Source organism: Pantherophis guttatus, chromosome 6, assembly GCF_059756535.1.
Source record: "Pantherophis guttatus breed Tessera chromosome 6, ASM5975653v1, whole genome shotgun sequence".
Taxonomy (NCBI): domain Eukaryota; kingdom Metazoa; phylum Chordata; class Lepidosauria; order Squamata; family Colubridae; genus Pantherophis; species Pantherophis guttatus.
This window is the reverse complement of record NC_142068.1, coordinates 21,461,654-21,484,011: the sequence shown is the minus strand read 5'-3', so window position 1 is coordinate 21,484,011 and position 22,358 is coordinate 21,461,654. Positions and strand designations below refer to the sequence as shown.

The 22,358-nt window shown below is 37.1% G+C and overlaps 1 protein-coding gene across 2 annotated transcripts in view; it reads right to left on the bottom strand.

Moving 5' to 3' along the window:
* Positions 1–21,881, bottom strand: part of SI (sucrase-isomaltase) — a 161,204-nt gene extending 139,323 nt beyond the window's left edge. Inside the window, exon 1 of one of the 2 annotated variants that reach the window (XM_034439061.3) lies at positions 21,803–21,881. The gene's annotated coding sequence lies outside the window, so the exon portion shown is untranslated. Of the gene's footprint in view, positions 1–10,170; positions 10,251–21,802 lie in introns of those variants that run through there. The other variant, XM_087872533.1, reaches the window with a different exon arrangement.
* Positions 21,882–22,358: the final 477 nt, after the last annotated feature.

The following is a 22,358-nucleotide window of genomic DNA, read 5'->3' as shown; positions in this document are numbered from 1 at the left end:
CCACATACCTACAAATAGGCGACTATCTACACCAGGGATGTCGAACTCAATTTCATTGAGATCCGCATCAGGGTTGTGTTTGACCTCAGGGGCCCAGAGTGGGCATGGCCAAGGTGGGGCATGGCCAGTGTGATGCCACTCATGTCAGGGGTGCCTGTGGTGGCCTGAGTGCTCTGCCAGCAAAAATGGGTTCCTGGGCTCCCGTTTTCAGCTGCAATGGCCTCCTGTAACCCTCTGCCAGTGAAAATGGAGCCCAGGAGGGCCACAGTTTTGCTGGCAGAGGCACCATGGGCCAGTCCTTTGCTGTTTCCAGGTTGGTCCTATGGGCCAGATCTAAGCACCCCATGGGCCGGATCCAGCCTGCAGGCCTTGAGTTTGACACCCCTGATCTACACAATAAAGGCAAGCCTACAGACAGAAGGAAGAACAATTAAGATTGACCTTTTGACAGAGTCACACAGTAGGACCAGCACATGCACACACCTATATGCCTCAAGCCCTCAACAAGGACCCAGTCCCTGCTAAAAAACAACCTCTCTGTACCTCATTTTTTTCTGTCATTACCAACACAAAAAATCCTCTTTGCTTTTGAAAATAAATACATCTCCTTTCCACACAACATATCTGAGTTTTATTCTGATTTGTACTTGCACAATCTCGGCTCATATTGGGACCTGAAATTATTCTTTTGACAATACTATACTGACAAATTTTATTGAAAAACTCTACCCAAATCAGCAGAGAACAACAATTTATTTTCTGCCCTTGCTGTTTATTCTTGTAGACTTGTCATTCCACTCAGTTTACTATCACCAGCCCGTTTGTGTTGAAGGTGCTTGCTTGACTGTATTTGTTGGAAGAAGATGCCCAAAACCAATTGAGTCAATTTTCTGTGGCATTTTTCATTCTAGAAATTAAATGGGACTTAGATTAAATATCCTGTTGGGGAGCATCTTAGACTTACGGACTAACAATTCATCTATTTCCTGGGGTATACATCTCAAACAGAATGCTATCTCTACAAAGGCTTTGAACCCCCTGGCAAGCTTTCTGTGCAATACTTATATTAGCCTTAGCTAGAATCCACGTGGGACCTTAAAATCCTGCTAAATTTTCTAGAGCCAAAAATTCACATTAAGAATCAAACAACATGTATGTAACTCTGTACATATATTAGAAGATTTTATTTAATGTGTAAAATATTTAAAAAATATTTTCCTCATATCTCTGAGGATTCATTTTTGAATATTCCTGAGTTAAGTCTAATTTCTAACTTCAAGACTTGGTCCCATGAATCTGCCTGGGTTATGTGTGCCATGAAATCAAAACCAAAAACAAAGAGACAATCAAGGACAAACTGTTGGTGAATGACATAAAACAGTAATAGGGAACTTCTGCAATAAATGGTCAGGCGTGAAATGGGAAGTTGAAATGCCACATGGAATCAAAACCAAATTACTAACCTAGTATCTGGAAAGTATATTGTGCCAATCCAAGAACAACAAACATTTGCATAGCAGGTGAAACAAGCAAAAATAAACACTAAAGCTAATGCACCTTCTTACAAAGAAAACGGATGGAAAGTCCCCAATTTAAAATATCAGGAAAACATTGAGGTTTAGAACTATTTAGGCAAAACATAGGATATGGCTTTGATACTGTCTCCATAACCACAAGTTCAGTGAGAAAACCAATGTACAGTATCCTGGAGATTTGTAAAAGTGACCTGTAAACCTGAGCAAAATATGCAACTGGACCAGAAAGGGAAATGGTTAACTCCCTGCTCTTTGATTCTTGGCGATCTTTTCATATAGATAAGACTAAATAGAATGAAGACAAGGCCCTCAGTACTTATCAATCACTCATCTCTGGTATTTGGGGATGATTGAAGACTCAGTCCTGAAGGAATATCAAACAGCACACTGGCCTAAGGGAATTCATTAATTTTCTTAGTCTGCACGTCTTTGAAGGAATTAGAGTGATGTTTATCACCAATGGATCCCTGCACAAAGTCATCAAAGTAACTAGGGAACATACTATAAAGCAATGAAAATTTCTTCATTTTCTTTTGTGTTATCTCCAGGAAGAAATAAGATTCAGTCCTGATCAGCAGGTCAGAGTTCAGCCTAGTTTTCATGATGCTAGTAAAAACTGTAAATGATAGCCTGAGTTTCCACATTGCACTAAAAGCAAAATATGGTTTACTTCTTCCTAGTTCATATGTTATGTGAACATAGACAGCTGAGACTTATTGAGTAAGTCAGGGTCACACAATATGGCTGGGCAAAGCTTCAAAGGTTTTCTTGTATTTGCAGGAGCCTTTTCTGGGTATATTAAACAAATTTATGGAGGCAAATTGTGGCCATCTCTTGTAAACTTTTTAAGCAAATCATAAGTTAATGCAATATATGAAATCAGATTCCCATATAACAAATCTGCTTCTTTTACACTATGTATTTTAACAGAACATTTATAATTTATATTGACATATTTTTAAATAGGGGACACCATGGCTCAGTGGCTAAGACACTGAGCTTGTCGATCGAAAGGTCGACAGTTCAGCAGTTCGAATCCCTAGTGCCGTGTAATGGGTGACAACCTGTTAGTTGTCCCAGCTTCTGCCAACCTAACAGTTCAAAAGCACATAAAAAATGCAAGTAGAAAAATAGGGACCACCTTTGGTGGGAAGGTAACAGCATTCCGTGCGCCTTTGGTGTTTAGTCATACTGGCCATATGACCACGGAGATTTCTTCGGACAGTGCTGGCTCTTCAGTTTTGAAACAGGGATGACCACAGGGATAGAGCCGGGAACGACTAGCACATATGTGTAAGGAGAAATTTTATCTTTATTTTTAAATATTTTCAATTGAGTTATTTAATAAGCAATAGATTTTCAGAAATATCAAAATGATTTACAGTATCGTCAACTGCTTTTAGTGTTAATTTGAGACTGAGAGTGAGATTCAGCTATGTCCTCAGGCTCAGAAAGTCCTGAATGACTGTGGGGGCAGATTTTTTTCAATCTAATCTATTTCACCAAGGTTATTGTGAGGTGAAAATAAAGGAGGACGTGATTTGTATACCATCTTGAGATCTTATCAGACATGTGGGATGTAAACCTATTGAGCAAATGTCTCTTTCAAACCACATAAAATATGAATTTGCAAAGTATTCCAAGCCTGAAATCAATGAATTGAATACAATGAATTGATAACAATGGTCAGCATAGAGAAAGTCTCAACTACTTTTGTAAGCCTATAAGCAAAAGAATAAAGAAGTTATTTTTGTGTTCCCATTGTTTCTAGTAAGAGAAACTATAAAATAAAAACTAGAAAATATAAAATATTCCAGCTTTTGTTGTGTCAATTCTTGGTTGCAAGAACTTATCTCTAGGAAATTTCTTATGATTAAAAATTTATTTTTTTAAAAAAATCAGATAATGTGATCAGAGCCATGGTGGCAGAGTGCTTAGACTGCAGTACTGCAGGCTATTTCTACTGACTACTAGTTGCCAGCAGTTCGGCAGTTCAAGCCTGACCAGCTGAAAGTTGACTCAGACTTCCATCCTTCTGAGGTCGGTAAAATGAGGACCCAGATTTTTGGGGGCAATGTGCTAGCTCTGTAAATTGCTTAGAGAGGGCTGTAAAGCACTGTGAAGTGATATATAAGTCTAAGTGCTATTGCTATTGCTATATTATTCTGATTATTGCAATACTTTAAGTTCCCTCACTGCTTTCAAACTTTTTCTTTTTTCTGAGCAAGAAACATGATTTACTTGGATTTCCCTTGAAAAGAACATTGCAGTTGAAACTTGTAGTTAATTTAACTTTAAATGTCAGGTTCAGCTTCATTTGTTCAAGTGTCATTTGATACTGCATGAAAAAATGTTAAATCTGTCTTGCCACTTTTGGAACACATGATCCCCAATTAAGGCAAGTAATGCCTTAACCTGCAATTATTTTATATCTACCCCAGTGGTGAAATTCAATTTTTTTTACTACTGGTTCTGTGGGTCTGGCTTGGTGGGCATGGTGTGGCTTGGTGGGGCATGGCTTCGTGGGCATGGCAGGGGAAGGATCCTGAAAAATCCCCATTCCCTCCCCTCTCCTGGGGGAAGGATATTGTAAAATCTCCATTCCCACCCTACTCTGGGGCCAGCCAGAAGTGGCATTTCCCAGTTCTCCGAACTATTCAAAATTTCCACTACCGGTTCTCCAGAACCTGTCAGAACATGCTGGATTTCACCCCGATCTACCCCACAATTTCTTCTCTATTGAACTTTTATTGCATACACACACGCGCACACACACACACACACACACACCAGTATGTGATTTGTGTGTGTGTAATCTTTATATATAATTTATATAATTAAGACATATATATGTCTTAAGCCTCCTTTCATATGCAACTGTAGTGATTCTTTTCTTTATAAGAAACATCTTAATAACAAAACCAATAATAACCAATAATAAATAAATCATTACTTTTTCCATATTTCAAGAAATATGTTACAACTGAAAAACCATCTAGACTATATGTAGTGTACAAATGGAAGGAAGCAAATAATAGAAGGAAAATAATAATTGGCCATTCCCATCATAGGAAAGACAATAATCTGCTCTAAAATTTGATCCATGTGAGGGAGACTCACAGTTGGATGAAAAAAATAATGAAAGCAATGTCCCTCTTCCTTCAGTGGAAACTTTCCTAATAATTCTGGTTCTTGAATTAAGTAAGACCTTCCATTCTTAGAGGAGATTTACAACTATCATCACTAATTCCAAAATTAGACAATATATTTGGGATAATGTCAGTTCATTGGTATCAATTCATTGTATTCAATTCATTGGTATTCTGGGTAGCACGCCTGAAACTTAAAAAGTGGAAACATTGTTCTAGTTCGCACTATTCTTTTAAACCTATGATTTCTTTACAAATAATATTCACTAATCATTAATGTTGCTAACAATCTCAGTAAAATCAGAAGTACATTCAAAAATGGCATGGGTGGGAAAGAATTGATCAATTGCACTATTCACTTAATAGATTAATCCTCTGAATCTATTCTATTAAGTAGTTAATAGAAGTTTTTTCTTGTTAGTCTTTTGTGATATTTCATCATTAAGTACAATGAGAATGATGCTCTCCTACCTCCTTAATTTCACTCTGAAAGTTTCTACAAGAAGACTGTATAAGCAATTAGCAGTTAATGCTGCTGCTTCATACTCATCTTGTTAAATGGGCTTGTAAAGCCATCTTTTTTTGCTGCACCTAAGCTATTCTGAATTGGTGTTGCATTAGATAATCACTAAAACAACAGGATTGCACATTTCCAGGTAGTATTCACCCACTTACTTTTAAGAATCCAAATCGGACAGACATTAAGGTAGGATGTCACAGATATCATATCTTTCACCTGTCTTTAAATATAAAAAGGTAAGTGAAAGCTTTATCTTCCACTTAGTGATCAGGGATTGATTATTTTTTTTCTCTCTTTTACAATCTTAACAGAATATTGATGATGCATAGCACAATCCTTCTCTTACTTTTTCCTCAACATCAATGCATTTCTACTAGTTTCTGTTTAGCTAGACTATGAAATAGGTGATCCTGACAATGCAACAGAAAATCAAACATCTATTTAATAAATAAATTCGGCACTTGTAGATTAGCATCTCCAAGATCTTGGGTAAAAATCAATCTATACTGTGGGAAGCCACCCTACCCCACCCCAGAAGAATGAAATATTTTCAGAAATATTAAAAAAAGGAAGAATATTATATTTCCCTAAAGGAGAAATGGAGAAACATGTTTTAATGACATGAAGCAGCCCCCAAAGTCTTTCTTAATAGCCCACAGCAGATGCTGGCACTTAAGAGATTAAGAGTTTATTGAAAGAGGAAGACAACTATCTAGATAACTATATTCATAAGCAAAGCAAATACTGTAGGCAGAAATTCATTCAAGACATGATATTTCAAAACTGCTTGAAGCAAAGTTTGACAGCTAGCAAAAGCAGAGTGATAGGATTAAAAGCAGCCCCTCACCCAAGATCCAACACAGGACAAAAGCCATTAGCCACAATAGAAATTGCCCAACATCCTTTCAGAACACAAGCCCCTTCATTGCACCACCCCCAGAACAGCTCAAACTTCAAAGTCTCAGAAACCTATAAAGATCCTGTTAGAGAAAAAATATTTCTCTATAGCTGTGCCTATTAATGGCTTTTGGAATGTACAGATACATGGGCCAATCAGAGGGCAGCTAGCGTGTTTGAATCTCCCAGGCCCTCCCCTAACTGTCACAGTTAACAGTAAAAAAGGTGATTCTTAACAGACACCCTTGCTCTTCAGTTTGGTATTCATTTTAGCTCTTCACCTTGCTGTTCAGTTTGCTCTTCTGTCTAGTATTGTATTGTATTCTAGGATCTTCCTTTAGATAACTGTGAGCAGTCTGGAAGTCCATTAGAAGAGCAGTTCTGTGGTATATTGTGGTATTTCTTCTGAGGAAGAATATTCATAGATAGCATAGTTTAGATAGAACAGATATGTATATAGATAAATAGCTGACAGTATAATTTATAATAGTAACTTAGTGACATTTATTGATTGTATATATATTATTATGTTTTTATTGTGTAAATAAAAACATTTTCTGTAGGCTGCTTCAGAGGCTCATTTGTTTAAATAGAGTTTCATAGAGATAGAGGTTCACGATTTATTGATTTATTAACCTCCACAACAGATCCATCCACTCATTCAACCAGTTGTTCAACTGTCCCAGAACTGTGGCTGTGTTCAATAAACTATCTTTCCAATCAGCCTCCATGTTGTTTCTAGTGCCTTTCTACCATCTTGGAACTGAACCAGATAGATTTTCCTTCCAACAATATCATCAAACAAATAAATCAGTCATCAGGAACTGTCATCCTTTAATGAAATAATTTGGTGTTTTTTTTAAAAAAAAATATTCTAATGTCCTTTTATGATACATTCTATTTCATATTAATTCATTAAAACAAAACTAAACCAAATTTCAAAAGCTGCTTCTGTATTTGAACATCAATTTGTTCCTAAGGTGGAATTAGTTGCAAACCAAGCATTATTGGTTTGTAACAGAAGTGGTTATTCTAGCTAATTGATGCTATTAGGATTCCAGTTAACAGTTTCATTGTATTTCTAAAAGCGTACATTTCAATGTCTTTGGTGAAACAGTACATAAGAAATAAAAGTAAAAATCAATGTGATGGGAATTCAGAGGCTTAACAAACTTGATTAACCATAGAATATGGTCATTATTCAAAGATATGTTGAATAAACTATTTATAAGCCAAAGGAGTACTACTGAAAGAAAGTTACAGCAAAACACAAAATATCATATTAATAAAATATTCAGTTCTGTGATAATAGTTGTTAACATTGATAATATTCTGATCGGTGGTCTTCTTAGGGCTATATTGTCCTAGGGTTCTGAAGGGTTCTGAAAACAGGGGGAATATAACTAATCCCAAAGATGATAAACTTAAACTTCAGTTAGAAAAATTGAAAAAATGTAATTGAGCTGCATCCATGTATTCTTCAATGCCCACACAGGGAAATCGTATCATGGCTTGATTTTGATTGCCTGGTTCACACATCATATAAAGTCAGCATCTTGGTTCTCACATTTATCTACCCTATTTTACCTTAGTCTAAACCAATGCACAAAACATGCCAGACAGCAAAGAAAGAAACAATCAGACCTACAATATACACCGGCACCACACAACTTTCCTATTCAGTAAACGAGCTTGAGATTTTTTTCAGGCTTCTGTATGAATCTTTGCAATTGTTTTAAGACTCTCATTAAATAATTCAAAGTAGGGGCCTCTTCTTTCAGACTAGTACAGATGACTGGTTTCTTTAATGAATAACAAGAAAATAAATGAATAACTGAAAAGGATTTGGTTTGGGCAAAACCTAGTACAGAATGAGTTCAAAAACGCCATACTGTAATCCAGCTAAAGAAACAATTGATCTTCTAAACCTATAATGGAAAATGCATAATCAAAGTCAGGAATGTAAAAGCTGCAAAATCAATGATCGTGGACAGATACTTTTTCTTAATGTAAGAAAATATAGAAGAGTCATGATGCGCCTTATAAAATAAACTGATTTCACAATCAGAGAAAGAGCGTTCAAAGAGAAGTTGTGAAACTATATGTGGAGAATTACACAGTGATGTATATTTATCACCAATCTTACACATTGAGTTTCATGTCTGTCACCTAATAAAGAACTATATAATCTAAAAGAAATCAGAAATGTAGTGCAACATCACTCTAGTTATTTCAAATCTATTGAAGGTCATAACATTACAGTATTTTCTGTAGAGTTGATATTAGCTTTTTTTCCCTGGATAATTAAAAGTACAAACAGTAGAAAATTCAAAATAAACATTAAGGAGTTTGTGAGAGAATAAGTGATATATGAGGATGAATACTGAAAAAAATGGAATGAGTACTAGGAGAAAGACATATATATATTATATAACTGTTGATATTTATGAGGCTTGTCAATGATCAAGTTGAAGGAACTGATATTCTTTTTGAAGCAGTAATCTTGCTGAAAAAGAATCAACACTGTGCTTTAGAAGAAATCCAGCCCCAGAAACTGTCAATTATTAATGACAGTTTGTGATTAGCAGAATAGCAAATGACAGATATGACTTTTTTATTTGTCTTATTTCTTCATTTTTCTAAGCTTTAATTTGGTACATTTATGCTTTCACATTAGAAAGAGTAACAGAGAAAACCATGCTAAATTAACAGCTCATTTTTGTTTCTTAAATTAAGTTAAATTAAATTAAATTCTTAATTCCTTGGTAGATAGTGGGAATCCTGTAAAACAGTTTTTCTCAACTTTAGCAACTTTAAGATGTGTCGGCTTCATCTCCATTCCTGGCTGAGGAATTCTGGGAATTAAAATTTACACATCTTCCGGCGGCCAAGGTTGACAAACACTACTATAAAATTAATTTTGATTTCATTAAGGCATTTGACATGCTAGCTGGCAACATGTTGACTTAGCAAGCCAGTTAAGACTGAGCTGAATGGCATAAAGATTTGGATGGATAGAAAAAAGACCCGGTGTCAAGACATTTTTATTTAAATTCCTGTACTGATTGCCAAAATGATCCTTTCTGTAGTTCATGGTGTGTGTGTGTGTGTGTGTGTGTGTGTGTGTGTGTGTGTGTGTGAGGGAGGGACAGAGAGAGAGAAAGAGAGAGAGAGAGAGAGAGAGAGAGAGAGAGAGAGAGAGAGAGAGAGAGAGAGAGAGAGAGAGAGAGAAAGAGAGAGAGAGAGAGAGAGATTATTAAATTTATATGCTGCAGAACTCCCAGGAATTCTGGGAGTTTATAAATTTATAATTTATAAATATAAAAACCACATATGATTTTGGTGACATATTTCAATAGATGTCAAATCTATTCTTAAAAATGCATCTGCAAAATTGTTTGGGGAAAAAAAATAAGTACAGGCACTCATTCCTTTCGATTCTGAGAAACCAAAAATGCTGAAAGAAAATATATTCAGCACTGAGGAGAAACATGTGGTGAGGCGAGAGGAAACACCAGTAGAATCATTCTTCAAGCGTAGTTCATTTTTTTAAAGAAAAGCCTTGGCTCTCCTTGTCTAAAATCATTATTCTTTGTTTCTTTCATCATAGCTTGTTTTTTGGGGCGATGTTTCTGTGCTTCCAACTATGGATACCGATTACAAATAAAGATGTTACTAATAATTTATAAAAGTACATTTCATAACAATATGTACTACTGAAAATACTGTACACTAAAATATATTAATATATAAAAAAACAAATCCATAAAGCATAGGCAACAGGAGTTTACAATTATTATTTTTCATTGTGATCATGCCCTCACCTTCTTTCCAAGGTCTGTTTTTCTTCTCTATAAACCTGATATTTCTGTGACATAGGTCTTGTTGCTCAAAGCTCTCTGAGGAATTAGAGTAGGAACATCAGCACTTGTTCCATGCTAATACTTTAACCATTACTAGCTATTTAAAAACTGCTGCAATTCTTAAAATGCCTTGGGCAATCTTCTCCCATCAAGTTTTCCTAAGGTTATTGCAGTACTACAGATATCTTCAATGCTACAACAGTTACCTATGTAATTGTGAACGGGTCCTTCTCCTTCTCCTTCTCCTTCTGTTGATGTGCTCCGAATGTGGATTCTAAATGACTTCTAGCTATTTTGCCTTTAGCAATTTTGTAATTCTGAGGTTTAGAGTATTGTTGGAATTTTGTTTCCAGCCACAGTCACATTTTTGCAGCTTGGATGGCTGGATAAAACTTTTAAATAAATGAATAAATAAAGCTACGATTGGGAAAAGAAGACTATTGAAGAGGACTGTGATGAACAGAAGAAAGGTGCTTTTTTTGTTTTTAACTGTAAGTTCAAAATGCATTCACCTGAATGAAAGACAACTTTTCTTTCTCTTCCCCATCCCCCAACCAAGGGTGGGCTGCTGAAAGTTCACAAGAGTTCAGAAGAACCTCTAGCTAAGATTCTGTGCAGTTCGGAGAACCCCCAAATCCCACTCCTGGTCCTGCCCCGCCCACCCCACTCCATCCCTCCTTGGAGTCCCATGCGGCTTGTTTTGGATGCAGGTAAGTGCAAGGCGTGTGTGGAAGGCGAAAAATGGGCCTACCAAAAATTTGGGAAGGCCAGAAATTGGCCTGTTTCAAGCCTCCAGAGGGTCTCTGGAGCCTGGGGAAGACATTTTCACCCTCCCGGAGGCTTGAGGAAAGACTCGGGAGCCCAGGGAGGGCAAAAATGCCCCCCTGCCATGGTGCAGGAGGCCGACCAGCAACCGGGCAGAGAACCCCTTGCTTGCTAAAATTTTTGAAGCCCACCCCTGCCCCCAACATAAGAAAAAGAAAGGTTACATTGGGGGGATCTGCCTCCAAAATCACATTCTTTGTAAATGTAATATTTTCTTTTAAAAATATCTAGGGGTGAGGTAGGGGTGATCCCTAGACTTTTTTTTTCAGTAAATACGGAATGACAGAAATTTCTCTCTTTCCTTTTCTGTACATTTTAAAAATAAAATTTATCCCATCACCAAAAACCAACCCAAAACATGAGCATCTGTAGTCAAATGATATTTGTGTTGAACTCACTGGGTGCATGCTTTTATTTGCATGTCATGGATGCTGTTGACATGACAATGTCAATCCCAAAACATAGCATGCTACTTACTATAAACTATTTGAAAACATGCCAGTATCTATGGATTTTTATTCAGGTAGGCATTCTGCTTTTCCTTTATAGGATTAATTGGCTAATTACAAAGGAACATATGCACATCTTCACAACTGAGATACATTATAGAGGAAGTTTAGCTTAGTGATTACATGTACTTTGGGTGCCTTCTGCTCACTTTGATGTTACACAGAAAACTGTCTTAGAGTATCATTATCTCTGATGGAACAAAAGTTCCAAAGGAGAAAAACTGGAGGAACAACCAAAAATAAAATCACTAACTACTATTGGCATGTCATCCCCACTGTTTGGATTAAATAAATATTCATTCTTTAATACACAATTAAATGAATGGGAATTCCTCCTACCAAAACAAAACCCAAAAAAGATACAGAGTCTTGCACTTCATTGTCATTAACTATCATTATACCACTGAATACCCTGGGGAAACATTTGAACTGGCTAATATACTGGCATGCCAGAAAAGTTTCATAGGTGTGAAATTTTATTATGTCCTCAGAGAATGAAAAATTATCAGTATCATTAGAATCACAACAGTGTTTTAACTTGTGAGTTTTGGTCTTTTTGTAGTCTGTTTTTTTTTTGAGGGGGGGGTAAAGTTACTTTCTTTTTTCTGATTGGAATAAAATGTCCTTACCTACCTTGAGAATAGCCTAGAGTCATTGAAACTTTCTATGAAGACTTGATTGTCTATTTATGCCTGCCTGCTGCCTGCCTCTCTCTCTTTCTCTCTCTCTCTCCCTCCCTCCCTCCCTCCCTCTCTCTCTATCCCCCCCCCCCCCCAAATCCACATACTTTAGTTTTTGGATACTATTTATTGCCCTGTTGCCTATTTACACTTTTACTTAAATTCACTGTGTGTATTAACTTGGACTTCTCCCAATTTTTTCCTGAAAATGCTAAGATTATCACTTTGGAAAACCACTCCAAATATTTAACAGTTTAGTTTGCTCCCATCATTATTCCATTCAATCAGAGGAAGCTCACAAACCACTCAGCTCACCTAGGGAAAGAGAAACATGTACAACAGTCAAGTGATAAAAGTTAGAGGATTTAAAATAATGTTTAAAATCTACATTCTGCACCATGTCAGAAACAATTGGGAAATTGGCATGATGTTTCCAACAACCTCAAATTTATTCTGGTACAGAGATGATATAATATATATATATATATATATATATATATATATATATATATATATATATGTGTGTGTGTGTGTGTGTGTGTGTGTGTGTGTGTGTGTGTGTGTGTGTCTTCTTAAATTTTCGCGGGTGTGCATATGCAAAAAGTTAAAATCTCGGGTGTTTTCCCGCGTCATTATAAATAAGTTGGTTAAAATATTTAAAATCCTGGTTAAAATCCCAGCTTAAAATCTTCTAAAATTCCTTACAGAGAACTCTGCAAGGTCCTTTGAAACCTCAGCTAAAATCCTACCAGTGACTTTAAAAGTTTTTCTTAAAGCAACGTTTCGACAGGCTCACACCCTGTCATCTTCAGGCTCTGTTTCATATAGAAGCTATGGGTTCAATATATATATTGAAATAATGGGCTGCAGTTTTGGGAGAAATGCCATGTCTGAGTTCAAATCTGTCTTTTCAACAGCCACTTCATCACAGCAAATTTTTTTCCCCCTGCACCTCTTTGCTGCCTTCTAGTGGTAAGCCATGTCAGATGTTACAACGGTAAAACCTGCATGAAGTGTGACCAGTGATTTCATGGGATCAGAAAGGAAGTATGATTAAAATTTTCAGTTCGTGGTTTTGTAGGTCGGCGTTAGTATGCAGGCAAAAATATTACTAGGTCTTAAAATTCTCAAAAGACAATGGTGGGAGCGGAACAATGGGGGGGGGTTAAATAATTTCTATTTATTTTTATCTTGCGATTGATTATTTGGGAGCTTTGATGGTTTCAAGTGATCAGCACAGATCTTTTATCAGTAAAAATGCTTATCCCGAAGCAATTTTTATTGTTTCTCAGCTACACAATTATTTGCAGTCACTCTATACAAGTGAGTATAATCTCGCTGCTTATTTATTGGTGTGAATGCTAAAGATTTCTTTCAATGCTGTGTGTTGCTAGTTGCAGTTAAATGTTCGTGCTACCATGTTGTCATTCACACAAAACTGAGCAGTTGGCTGTGGAGCCCTAACACTTCAACAGACAGTGTTTGTCAAAGATGGGCATCGTTCCTAACTTTACTAAGCATTCTGCTTCCCTGCAGATTTCAGCCAAGATGAGCAGCTGGCATATTTATTTCTCACAAATCCCAAACTAAGAAATCAAAACTTACATTGTATTTTAATCAAGAGTCCTACTGGTTTCTTGATACAAATAAATATCACCAACCAGGCCTGTGTTATTTTAGGAACCTAATGAGGATACAGACTGGGAATCTCAAAATAGGAAAAAGTCAATATTGGCAATGTTTTGTTTCAGTGGGTAAAAGAAAAATGTTTCCATCTGCATAGTATATATCTTGTATCATCAGTGAGGTTTGTTTTTGTTTTTTTTAAATCCCCTCAAACAAGACTTTGTATTCTCTACTTAGTTCTACCAATAGTCGTATTACAATTTGTTATGGGGAAAAAAAACATTAAAATATATTTCAGTAGCTTGTAAAGTGTTGGGCCTGCATTTCAATCAATTTGCTTTTTTTAAAAAAAGAAATGTCTGCTAGATATTTAGATTACAGCTTTCGAGAATATTTAATTTTCTTAAGATTGTAGATCCCCTCTAGATAAGGGAAAATATTAAATAGAAATATCCCTGATTATGTTATTCATTTTTCTAGTAATTGTAGCCTATGTTTTGCTTGAATTTATACCGACCCTTCCAATAGTACATAAATCCATTACTTTCACTGAGCTAAGGCCAGGGCTTTTTTTTCCCTAGCAAACCATCATTTTATAGTCATAGCTCCATGTCAGTTCTGATATGTGCAGTATGAGATACAGGTAGTCTTCACTTAAACAATTTGGAATGGAAACTCTGTTGCTAAACAACATGATCATAACTTGAATAACCACATGAGCTTTGCCACTTGGCAATGGCAGTTCTGGCAGTCCTGGATGCTACCCTTAAGCAAAGATCATGCTGGTCACTAAGCAAGGACTCCATGTGGACTCAACTTCCAACTTCTTTCCACCTTCCCCATTGACTTTGTTTGTGGGGAGCCAGTTCTGAAGGCTGCAAATCATAATCATTGACCATGGATCAATGATTGCATTGGTTGTAAGTATGAGATCTGGTTGTAACTCTCATTCATTCAATGCTATGTTAAGTTACAATGGTCGCTAAAGAAATAATAATTAAATGAGGATCAGCTATATAGGCAAGAGAAAAATAAAGTAACATTTTTTTGTGCTCACTTATTGAGAAGCATTTTGCCTCGGATATTGAAGATTAGGTAGTCATTGTGTTTAACAGTCACTGATCTCATTATCACTTGAATTGGTGGACTTTATGTTGTAGTAGTGAGTTTTCAGTTCTGTTAATCTTACAAAAAGCAATGACCAAGAGATGAGTTCAATTTGAACACTTTTTTTCCCTTCTACCTAAAAATAAGTATATTAGATCACAAACTGCAGGAAAAGGAAGAAAGGAGCATATGGAAATGGGGACAAGGGGGAAGAAGAAGGGGAGGAAGAAGAGGGGGAGGGGAAAAGAAGGGAGAACAGAAGGGAAAGGGAAAGGAGAAGAGGAGGAAGGAGAAGTAATAGAAGAAATTTCCATAATATGATCTTGAATATATCTCCCATCATTTTCAAAGAGAACATCAGGAATTTGTATGAAGTCCTGAAACTCATTGATAGAAAACCAGATGAATTATGGAATGAACTTAATGTTATTAAGAATGTATGAGTAAACACACTGCCAAAAATGAAGAAAGAAAAGAAAGCAATCTGAATACCAGAACGAGCTGTGAAGAGAAGCCAAATATCTCATAAAGGAATTAACAGTTTCAGAGCTGTTAGAAAAGACAAGAAACATTACAACAATATCTATAAAGGCACTAAAGATGGCAACAGAGATGGAGAAACAGGGAAAGTCTTTCAAAGATATCTCAACTCAAAAGAGGTTCCACCTCAAATTGATATGCTAAAGGATGCCAATGGATATATAATCATCAATTCAAAGAAGATCAAAGGAAGATGGATGACATCTATTGAAACACTATCCAGTAAAAATGTCTACATCCAAGATAGCTTAAAAGATATTGTATTCCCAAGTTAGAAGAACCTCTAGTATTAGAAGATAAAGTTAGATCAGCACTCTGATCATTATGTAATAGGAAGACTACAGCAACTGATGGAATACTCACTGAAATATGGCAAGCAATAGAAGAAAAAATCAGTCAAGATTTTAACCAAGCTATGTCAGCAAATCTTGAGAATGATGTAATGGCTGTATTGGAAGAGGTCAATCTAGATTCCAGTATCCAAAAACAAAAAAAAGGAGACTTAACTAAGCTAATACACACTATTGTACAATAACCTTAATTATATATGTTAGCAAAATAGTGCTTAAAGTCATCCAACACTGTTAGAATTCTGCATGGAAAAAGAGATGTTAGATCAGTGATGGTGAGCCTTTTTGCCACCGAGTGCCAAAAAGGTCACATGTAAAAGTCACACACGCATGTCCATTGGGTCTGCGGTCCGGAAAAGCCGAACTTCTGGGTTCTAGTGCGCATGCACGCCCAATGATCAGCTGGCTGGCACACATGCGCTTGCCGGTTTTCAGCATTACCGTGCGCGCGAGAAGGGATCGCATTCCAGAAAAGTCAAACTTCTGGATACTGGTGCGCATCTGCACCTGACAATCAGCTGGCTGGCGTGCATGCACACACTGGTTTTTGGCACTGCTGCACGCATGAAGGACAGCTGATCATCGTGTGCACATGCGCACCAGAAACCCGGAAGACAAACAGGCAAGGACGCATGTGCTGGGCAACATGGATTCGTGTGCCACTTTGGGCATGCATGCCATAGGTTCGCATGTTCAATCTGCTTTTAGAACGATCCTAAAAACATGAGTCATTATAGACAATATGTTCTGGATAATTGAAAAAGTCAAAAAATGTGAAAAAGAAGTCCATATGTGCTTCATCAATTATAGAAAAGCCTTTCATAGAGCTGATCAGGTCAACCTGTGGAATTGTGCTCAGAAAATAGGAATCCCACAACATCTCATTGTCCCCATGATAAATTTATACACAGATCAGAAAGCCAAAGTCAGACAGAACATGGTGAAATAGACTGAATCCAGGCTGGCAAAGGAGTCTGATAAGACTGCACACTGTCCCCATATTTATTCAATTTATTCAATGCAGAAATATATTAAGGGAAGCTGGATTGTAAGAAAAAGAGTATGGTTTTAAAATTGGAGGAAGATGCATCAATAGCCTGCAGTATATGGCTAATGCTACCTTGGTTGCCAGAATGCAAAGGATCTGCAAGCCCTAATATCGAATTCATAGAACGCAATGAAAAAAGGGATAAAATATAAAATAGACCAAATTAATGACAACTAGCCTTAGAATTCACAAGGAAGATATCAAAGTAGTGGATAGCTTCTGTATTATCAACCATCAACAGTAAAGGATCAAACAGTCAAAATACAGAATAACAAAGTTGGAAAGGACCTTGTAGATCTTTTAGTCAAACCCCTTACTCAAGCAGGAAACCACATCCCATTCCAGACAAATGGTTGTTCAATCTCATTATAAAAACCTCCAGAGTTGGAGCACCTACAACTTCTGCAGGCAAGCCGTTCCACTGATTTATTGTTCTCTCAGGAAATTAGCTCTAGACTGGTCATCTCCTTGATTGGTTTCCATCCATTACTTTATGTCCTGCCTTCCAGTGCTTTGGAAAATAGGTTGACCTTCACTTCTCTGTGGCAGCCACTTAGATATTGGAACACTGCTATCAGATCATCCCTAGTTCTTCTTTTCATTAAATTAATAGACATATCAAATTCCATCAACTGCTCTTTGTATGTTTTAGCCTCCAGTCCCCTAATTGTCTTTATTGCTCTTCACTGTCTAGAGTGTCTACATCTTTTTTATATCGTGGTGATGAAAACTAAGTACAATATTTCAAATGTGATCTTACCAAGGCATTATAAGGTGGTACTAATACTTCAAAAAATACAATGGAGGCTAGCACTCAATAGAGCAGCTATTGAGGCCTTGGGAAAGATATTTAAATGCCATAATGTGTCTAAACCTTCATACAAGCCATAGTAATCCTTGCGATATTCCACAGAAGCAAAAGTTGGACTTTAAAGAAGCAGGATAGGAAGATCATTGATATTTTTAAACTTTGATTTTAGAGAAGACTCTGGAGAATATCATGAACAGGCCAGAAAACAATTTAATGGATCATTGAACAAATCCACTCATAGTTCTTACTCAAGGCACAAATCATCAGGCTCAAATTATCCTAGTTTAGACACATTATGCAAAGACCTAACTTTCTGGAAAAGGTTTTATTGCTGGGAAAACTAAAAGGAGAGAGAAGAAGAGGACAACCAGTTGTAAGGTGGATGGGCTCAACTGGAAAAAAATTGAAAGCACCTTTGGAAGACATGAAAGAACAGGTCAGGAATAAATTGTCTTGGAGAAAAACTATCTATGTGGTCATTAGTAGTTGAAAACAATTTGATGGTACCCAGGCAATCTATCAAAAATATAAGTGTGGAGAGCAGTGGTGGGATTCAATTTTTTTTACTACTGGTTCTGTGGGCATGGCTTGATGGGCATGGCTTGACTTGGTGGGCATGGTAGGGGAAGGATACTGTAAAATCTCCATTCCCTCCCCACTCCATGGGAAAGTTACTGTAAAATCCCCATTTCTTCCTGATCAGCTAGGACTTGGGAGGCAGAAAATAGATGGAAGCGGGGCCAGTCAAAGGTAGTATTTACCTGTTCTCTGAACTACTCAAAATTTCCGCTACCGGTTCTCCAGAACTGGTCAGAACTTGCTGGAATCCACCTCTGGTGGAGAGACTATTTTTTTTTTAAGACAGGATTCTAGCCCTTAACTATTGTAAGTTTGTGACTGAGTTGTTGAATTTTAAAAGCTATAAATAAATGATTAAATAATGTGGGTAGCAACAGTCCATATTGTCCACCCCCACCCCCACATATACTTTGCAATTAGCATTGGAAAGAGGAAGTGAACATGTCTTCAACTGAAGGAAATTAAGTTTATGGAGTACCTGAAGCATTCTGAACAACTGAAATCTGCAATATGAATATTTATCATTGCTTTACCCAAGCATTATTAATTTAATACTAATAATATGTAAGCTGAAGTATAGTTTGCTGGAGAAAATAAATACAGGTGACAGAACATGTTCAGGGGAGGGAAAGAGAATATAAATGATGAGTAAAGCACTTTTAAAAGTCTGTACAACATTTAAATTTTGGAGGCTTTATAATTAATTTATTGTATTTGTATGTATGTTCTGAATCATTCTGACTTTTGGTAGTTTATAGCAAAATGAAATATAATAAAACATTGCTAAATACAGTGTATTAATCACCGTTCCCAAATACTTCTCTACCTTTTCAGCCGTGGTGGCACATTGGTTAGAATGCAGTACTGCAGGCTATTTCTGCTGACTGCTGGCTGCCTGCAATTTGGCAGTTTGAGTCTCACCTGCTTAAGGTTGATCCAGCCTTCTATCCTTCCAAGGTCGGTAAAATGGGGACCCAGCAGCAATATGCTGATTCTGTAAACTGCTTAGAAAAATGGTCTATAAGGCTAAGTGCTATTGCTATTGCTTTTTGGAGAAATTCAGGACTTCATGGCAAACATGATATCCTTGGATCTGATCCTGCATACTATTGGCTCAACTCAGAATCTATTCTAGATCTATTTTTTTTCCTTACTGGGCGGGACAATGAGAACCTATAAGTAGCCCTGCTGAATCAGGTAAAGGACTATTTTAATTCAGCACCTTCTCAAAGTGGAGAGCCAGATGTCCCAGGCATACTTTCAGACTGACAATTTAAAAAAAAAAAAAAGACTTTCTTTTTTCATCAGTGCTCCTTCACAACTGGCATTTCTAGGGATGTTCCTTCAAGTCTAGAAATAATCCTGAGGCTAATTATTTATAAATTGCTTCACATCCACTGGAATTGAGGCAGTATTTCTTTTCCAGTTAGAAACAGCTGGGATCCAATAATCATATTTGGACCTTAAATATTTTTGAACCATATACATGTAACCCTCAATTTACAATCATTCATTTAGTGACCATTTAGTTACAAAGGCACTGAAAAAAGAAACTTATGACCATTTTCACATCTGCAATTGTTATAGCATCCCCATTAGGGGTGGGATTCACTTGGTTCATACCGGGTCGGGCGAACCAGTAGTTGTGATCTGCGGGTGGGTCTGCCCACCCATCCTGGCACTATGCTGCCCTATTTAGCTGCATTTTTTAAGCCACGCGCAAGCATGCAAGTACATGCGTAAACAAAACGCTGCACAGAAGGCCCGACACATGTGCAGAAGGTGCACACGTGAGCTAAACGAATACACATGCACACTCTCACATTTTCGGTGCTGGGGCGAACCATAATTGTTAAATTATGTGAAGCCCACCTCTGATCCTCATGGTCATATGATCAAAATTTGGACACTCGTCAGTTGGTATGTACAGTATTTATGATGGTTGCAGCATCCCAGCAAAAAAGTCAATAGGGAAGCTGGATTCAACTCACTATTACTTGGCAGTTTATATTTAGTTTAGGATTGGTCAATGGAACTTTTTATTTCTGCCAATATGAACTACAACCACTATTTTCTTTCATTCCAGAAACTTATCAAAATATTGTAGAATTACCAAAATCTTGGGATCTGGCAGAAGAGGTATCATGTGAGCTACTTGTTTATCATAATCTCATGTTATTAACTCTGTCATTATCATCCTCAATCATTCAATCCCAGAAGGATATCCTTAATATGAAAGGATGCAAGTTCATCAGCCAAGATAGAATTGGTTCTTCTTATGAGAACATTTTCCTTCTCAAAATGATTACTCCCAGACCCAATTTCTGTTTGACAACAAGGGAGTTAAAAAGGTAAAGGTTCCCCTCGCACATATGTGTTAGTCGTTCCCGACTCTAGGGGGCGGTGCTCATCTCCATTTCAAAGCCGAAGAGCCACTGCTGTCCGAAGACATCTCCATGATCATGTGGCCGGCATGACTAAATGCCAAAGACGCATTGAATGCTGTTACCTTTCCACCAAAGGTGGTCCCTATTTTTCTACTTGCATTTTTTACGTGCTTTCAAACTGCTAAATTGGCAGAAGCTGGGACAAGTAACAGGAACTCACCCCATTACTTGGCACTAGGGATTCGAACCACTGAACTGCCGACCTTTCGATCAACAAGCTCAGTGTCTTAGCTACTGAGCCACTGTGTACCATAGAATTAGGCAAAATTATAATACCCTAGAAGATAAATACAATTTTTCCAAATCACTAAATATCTCTAGATACTGCCTAGAGTCATCTTGTAAGGGAGATGGGTGGAATAATAAACAAACAAGTAAGTAAGTAAGTAAGTAATAAAAAAGATTAGCTACTGGGGTTTCAAGGGATTTTTTCTTTGAGAAACAGGAGATCATTGTACCAAGCACAAATCTACAATTTGTGCCGGGTTATGCATTTGATGTTCTGTGCACAAAAACCTGGAAAGCAGCTTCCCTCCTGCTGATTTTCTACATTTGTATTAGTTATTATGAGTGAGTTCAGATACCTTCAAGAACTGTTTAAATTTATTAGATAGCTAAATTTTATTTTTATATATAGTTGGGAACATAGACTTTCTTACGTAAGGTATATCAGTAGTATACCCTTAAGCTGTTCCTATTCTATGTTCAGACCATAGAACATTGAACAGCCACTTTACTAAAATTATGTCTGAAGTAAGACACTTCAGTAACAGTTTGTAAGGTATTTTGTTCAGACTGAAGGCTACCACACCCTCCCACTTGACAATTCCTCTGCCGCTGTGCCTTCCAACTTTCCATTCCAGAAAAGCAATTGCCACTGGCTTTGCTTTCTGAGGATGAGTGTTACTGGAAAATTTCATGTATGTAAAATACATTTATAGAAAGTAGAATAAATTCACATATAACATTAAAGCATGAAAGTGCAACAAAAATACAAGGCAAAACAACCAGCTTTATTAAAAAAAGTTACATTTTCCTATTTTTGGGAGGGGAGGGCAGGGCAGGGCAGGGGAGGGGAGGGGAGGGCAGGGGAGGAGAAGAGAGGAGAGGAGAGGAGAGGAGAGGAGAGGAGAGGAGAGGAAAGGAAAGGAAAGGAAAGGAAGGAAAGGAAAGGAAAGGAAAGGAAAGGAAAGGAAAGGAAAGGAAAGGAAAGGAAAGGAAAGGAAAGGAAAGGAATCCATACACAGATGATTCAGAGAAGATAAAACTTCACATACTCTACATTATATGCACAGAAATATATAAAACATTCTTACTGGGTTTTGAGCAGTATTTTCTATGTTAATCTGCAGATGGTCCTATTGCTGGAAAAATAAAGTGTCTACGTGTGTGTGTGTATGTGTATGTGTGTGTGTGTGTGTGTTCTGGTCTCCCTGAAGTAGCCAATCAAACTGCAAAGCTTAATCTCGAAGGAAGTAAAAAACAGCAGCACTCGAGTTACCAAAAGCAGGAAAATGGACTTTGAAAGCAGGGCAGGAAAATGCAGCCACAGATCATATGTGAAGACCAAAGACAGGGTGATATTGCTTGTTCTTGCCCTCTAGTTTCTAAATAAAACCTTTTAAAATTGTTATAGCTTCCAGGCTTCTCGCATGTCTTGAAAGAAGGGCAATCCAGCAGTGCCGATAAACCCACAGTTATGAAACTCACCTTGAAGTTTAGTCACTGGAAATAGTCCATTTTATTCTTCTCCTGAGAACTTCACTTTCCTTGTCCTCCTCCCTAAACATTTGCTGTGCTTGTAATCTTCCAACTATCTCTTCTTCCAAAACATTTGACTAAACAGTTGATGGAGGAATTTTATTCCACTTT